Source organism: Octodon degus, unplaced genomic scaffold, assembly GCF_000260255.1.
Source record: "Octodon degus isolate 3935 unplaced genomic scaffold, OctDeg1.0 scaffold00118, whole genome shotgun sequence".
Classification (NCBI taxonomy): domain Eukaryota; kingdom Metazoa; phylum Chordata; class Mammalia; order Rodentia; family Octodontidae; genus Octodon; species Octodon degus.
In genome coordinates, this window is record NW_004524694.1 from 8,798,238 (window position 1) to 8,803,858 (window position 5,621).

The following is a 5,621-nucleotide window of genomic DNA, read 5'->3' on the forward strand; positions in this document are numbered from 1 at the left end:
TTGGAGGTTGTGAGTTAATTGTTTTCCTTTTAGTTTTAACTGAAAAGTTCAAGTAAGTCTGAAGAAGTTGTTGTTTAAATATGTTGAGTATTTTCTTTTCTTTTCTTTCTTTCTTTCTTTTTTTTTTTTTTTTGGTATTTTAGGGAAGTGTCTACAGCGTGTTCAGGGTCTCACTACTAGATTGGACTCATAGTGATCCATTTGTTTACAGCCTTCCAAGAGCTGGGATTACAGTCATGTACCACCATGCCAGTCTCAATTGTGGTCTTAGCGTGCCCCATGGGTGGGGCTGGCAGGGCAGGCCTGGGGATCAAACCTCCTGCCCCTGCACCTGCTTGCAGGTGCTTTAATCCACTGAGCTATTTGGCCAGCCCTAAAATGAATGTTCTGTGACAGTGCTATTTATTTTATTTTTATTTTTATTTTTTTGGTGGAACTGGGGATTGAACTGAGGCCCTTGCACTTGCCAGGCAAGAGCTTATTCTACTGAGACATCTCCCCGGCCCCGGTTAAGTATTTTAGAATCTAGGAATGATTAAGAGTTAATTAATGAAATAATAAATGAAAGGGTAGGAGATCTTGATATGACCCAAAACTTAATTGTTCATTAGCACCTTAAAATAACTAATATACTTTGATAAACTTTCAAATTATTGAACTGAAGAGTAGAATTTGGGTAGCATTTAAGTTAGCCAATTGATATAAATGAAAACATGCTTTGAAAGTTATGTGTTTTGAGTGTGTTACAACTTTAGGAGCAATTACTCACATCTTTGAGAGACTATGTCTGAGTCTTTTCAATCAATTACAAAACAGAGTAAGTAATAACGAAGTATATGTTTAAAATGCAAAATTCAATACTTGCATAGAATTACTATTTTTCATGCTTTCAACTTTGCCACATTCAGCAATCTTGGCTTCTAACTTATGATCCTTTAGCAGCTATCTATTAGGTAATTTATTGATCACTTATCTAAAATCTACTTATTTTCAAAGCAGAGGATCACTTTGCAAAGTAAACACTTTTTAATTTTTGCTTTGGGAAAATTAGAGTGAGAGCACATTTGCATAGTTTAAGAGGAGGTCGCCTCTGCAAGAAGAACACTGAGTTATTCACCACTATTTAGTTCAGAGGGAATTGCCAGAAACTTTAGTATATGCACCATATTAATGAGAAGGAGGGAGAAAATCAAGTATAAATGATCAGATCTGTGGAAAGGGAAAGTAGTTTCCAGAAAGAAATGGACCCTTCCACGTGAGGTGTCTAAATAATGTGCCACAGTCGATGGATTACTGGATGACTAATGCTGCTGTCAGTGCAAAAGTTCTGTCATTTCAAACTGTTAGTAATAGCCTTTCTTTCTTAGAGTCGCTTACATTGACAGGGAAAATGAACGGGAAGTACAGCAAGTGTTTATCCACCCCCTCTCACCTTAGTCACAGCTTTCCCTATTGTTATATCTTGCATCTGTGTGGAACGTTTGTTAAACCAACTGCCTCGAGATAATGTTTTCTTCTGAGCAGAAATCCATAGTTTGCACTTGGGTTCACTGAGATTTTGAGATTGTCATGAATTTACCAGGTATGTAGTGTCATGGAGAGACTGCTGCGTTATCTTACAGACCAGTTGCTCTGCCCTTAAGTATTTCCTGTTCTCGGGCTGGCCAAATAGCTCAGTGGATTAAAGTGCCTGCAGCAGGCGTGGGGGTTTGCTGTTTGATCCTCAGGCCTGCCCTGCTGGCCCCGCCCCCAGGGCTTGCTGAGAGAGCCAATGAGGCTGGGCGTGGTGGTGCTCACCTGTAATCCCAGCTCTTGGGAGGCTGTAAACAGGAGAATCACTACAAATCCGATCTAGTAGTGAGTCTCTGAACCCCCTGTGGACTCGTCCCTAAAATATGGAAATAAATAAATAGAATTTCCTGTTGTCTACACATCCATCTCACCTGTGTCCCACACTGACTTCCACTGCAGTGACAAAAACTTTCACAAAGATCCTATTTGTTTTTTGGTTTAAACTGTAGTATTAAAAAAGTACAAATAGAACCCACAAGTGCTCCCGAGACTCTGATCAACAGGAACCTTTCTTTAAAAACTGGATTTAAGAACAAGAATATATGGAACAAGGATTTAATTTAACACTGCATATATGGCCGGGGACATGGCTCAGTAAGATGTGCTTCCCTGGCAAGCACAAGGGCCTGAGTTCAATCCCCAGTTACACCAAAAAAACCAAACCAAACCAAACCAAACCAAACCAAATCAAAAAAAAACAAAACAAAACAAAACAAAAAACAAAAAACAAAAAAAAAAACAAAACAAAACAGTGTATGTAGCCAGAAAATTTTGAGATATCCAGGAATGAAGATGAAAGGGCCTTTCCATAAGTACATTAATTTATCATACTTCATACTAAATTCCCCCACGTTCTGCACTTACTCTGCATTCCTCTTTAAGTCTTGAAAAGAGAGCTGGAATATTTATGCCTTCTAAAGTGATACTATTTATTTAATTTTTATACCTGAACATACATTATTTATAGCAGTGGTTTTGTTTTGGGAACAGCAGCTCACATTGACTCTGGGTCGTCATGACCTGGTCCCCATGGAGATGACTTGGATTTTTCCAACCTCTTTAATATTTCTAAAGCGACAACAAGCTGCTTGCAATTGTTTCTCACGAGTGATCATAAATATTTTCATCGGCTCAGGCTGCTTGGATGTTTTATGACCTTCGTATTGGTAAGGAATTCTGATCGGTCAGTCCGTGATCAGTAGCTGATATTTCCCTCTGGTTAGAATACATTTCCCTGTGGGTGCCCCAACCAGCCAAAACTGTGCACTTCAACTACAAGAAGATCTTTCCCTTGCTACTTTGTGAAGGTAGCATTTGCTCCTCTTAATGTTACGGACCATGCTGTACCCTAGAGGACATGTTAAGTGCGTGGCCGAGCAGCTGCGGGACACAATGTCCAATCAGCCTGGAGTGGTGCGTGGGCGGTAATGGCGTGCATAGGAACGCGCGTGATGTCCACACCCGTGGACCAGCCGAATCTGCTCTTGTACCTTGTACAAATGAGTACTTTAACACACATTAGCCCCATGTTGTGTGGAGCTAAGTAGGGGTAAATCTGCCTCTGATTTTCTCAAAAATCTAAAGTATAGTAATTTCATGTCAAAACATAAAAATTGCTTTTCTCTAAAATAGTCAGCAAAAATAAAATGTCACTTACTACACTAACAGGAACCAAGCCTCTTTTTTTTTTTTTTTTTTCCTGTGGTGTTGTGGTTCATGCCCATGTCTCTTACCGCAGAATTTAGGAGCAGGTGGTGAAACTGAAATCTCTGTAAGCTCACATATGCAAGGAGGCATTCATTTTTCCTATTTTCATTCTCTTCCTAATTAAGGGAATGAGGGTTATTCTTAGAGGTTAAAAACTTTAAATATTTCATCAAGTTTGATGATCAGGGTGGGTAATAGTTCAACAGAGATAATCATTATTCTAAATAGTAATAGTAACGACAATCTGACTCATAGCAACAATAAAAATAACATGTGCCCAAAATAAAAACAATTAATTTTTGCAGAGTACCGAGCTCTACTTTTAATATCATTACTTCTCACACTATTCCTTGAATGCATGGCACGCTTATACTCATTTTAAGAAATGGGCCTCTAGAGGCTTGAGTCAGATCACAGTTAAATAATCCAAATAAGAAATTTGGAAAAGCAAAGTCTTTTTATTTTATCAATTTTCATGATATCTTGCCATTTATTCTTAAACACGAAGTTAGATATTTTTCAAACGGTTTATTTAAGGTTACATTAATTTTCCTTTGTATGTATGAACGATATTGTCCCTCAAGTTTATACCTTAGAATATCATAGCAAGAGGTAAAGTAGAACTTACTATTTTATTTTATTTTTATTCATTTTAATGAGAAAAAAAGATAAAACATCAATGAAATAGTTTCAAACCAAGTGAGTGGGATAGTTAATTACAATAATTAATACATTACATATTGCTGTCTTCATAAACTTACTATCTTCTATATGCTTGAAAAAAGGTAGCCCTTATCTTTCACAGCAGCCTTTATGTCCCCTCTCTTCTTCTCTTTATGTTTAGAGCATCTCATTCTTTTTAAAAGAATAGGTCACTGATTACATTTTCTAAAAACCATAGATTTGTTCAATTGTTTCTGCAACATGTATCTTCCGGTTGTCACCGTAATTCCCTCCCTCCCTTTCCTTTTCACATTTGTCTCTCGTGTCGCTTTGTCACTCTGCCACTTTTAAATGACTTGATTTCCTTCTGTCTTGCATTATGTTTGTTTCGCTTTTAAAAGTAAAACACTCATTTTATTTTCTATTCGGGATACTAAATAGGTCTGGAACGTTTTTCTGTTGAATTTAAGAAACATTTCATGTTTTATCCTCTAAATTTGGTTGTGACGGACAAAGACACGTATCTCCTGTCAGCGTTTTCGGTAGCTCGCGGGTGGCAGCTGCGGGAAGGGATCTGCGGTGTTCACAGCTAGAGATTGCAGCTGGAAAAACCCGAGCGCAACCCCGGGGAGGGCGCTGGGCCTTTCCTAATACCGTTCTAAAGGAAGCCTTTCTGTTGCTAAGATTCAGAACTTGGGGAGACAGTCCTATTTATGGTACAGGTGGCATTCTACTGAGTACAGTTGGCAGTGCTGTTTAAAAGTGAAGCAAACATAATAAGACATAGCCTGCTCATGGCCCTGGAAGATACAAGCACCTAATTATATCTCAAGAGCCCAAGAAGAGGGAAAAGTGGCAGCCAGACCACTTACTCTGGGGGCAGATGATGGATATGGGGCTTTGAACATTCGCCTGCCTGCCTGCCTGCCTGCCTATGAGATGACCCTGGCAGAGAGTTGTGCTCAGCATGTGCCCAATCTCTGCAACTGTCTCTCCATCAGAGTTGAGGCAAGTTGCGCGATGCCCACCCAAACCGTGGAAGTGTTCCGCGTGCAGTCCGAGGCGCCAGAACGTCCTGACTCGGTCCTGACCACCATGAGCGAGGAGCTCTGAGCAGCGAGTGGAGGGCTACATTGGCAGAGATTTTCTTGGGAATACCCTAGAGCAATCTTCCTGAAGGACTCAGCTTGTCAGTGAGGGAGCGCACTGAAGGGGACTTCAAGGGAAGGTGCCAGCTCGTCCAGAACTGGGAGAAATGTTGGCCGAGTTGAATGAACTAGCTCTTGCAGGCCGCTTCCTGATGGCGCTGGTGACACTGCCAAGAGGAAAAGCCTCCTGAGAGGATGGACTTGAGCCGGAGGAGAACCTGGCCCTTGGGCTTTATGTCTGCCTTTTCCTACAAAAACTCTCCTCTGGCGTGGTTGTTAGCAATTCTTAATACTTACCCTTGAGATAATCTGGAGTGTCTCTCATCTAATAAAAATCTGTGCTTCCTGAAAGAAAAGGAAAAGAAAAATATACAGATCTTATTTTTACATATATATATATATATATATATATATATATATATACAAACGCACATAGTATTTAGATATTCACATATATGAGGTGAAACATGATACAAAAATATAGTGATAATTCAAAATTTTAACCATGGTGAAGAAAAGAAGCCAATTTTA

The 5,621-nt window shown here is 39.5% G+C and overlaps 1 pseudogene; it reads left to right on the forward strand.

The window, feature by feature from the left end:
• The first annotated feature begins 2,910 nt into the window (after positions 1-2,910).
• On the forward strand, positions 2,911-5,281 carry LOC101567671 (annotated as a pseudogene).
• Positions 5,282-5,621: the final 340 nt, after the last annotated feature.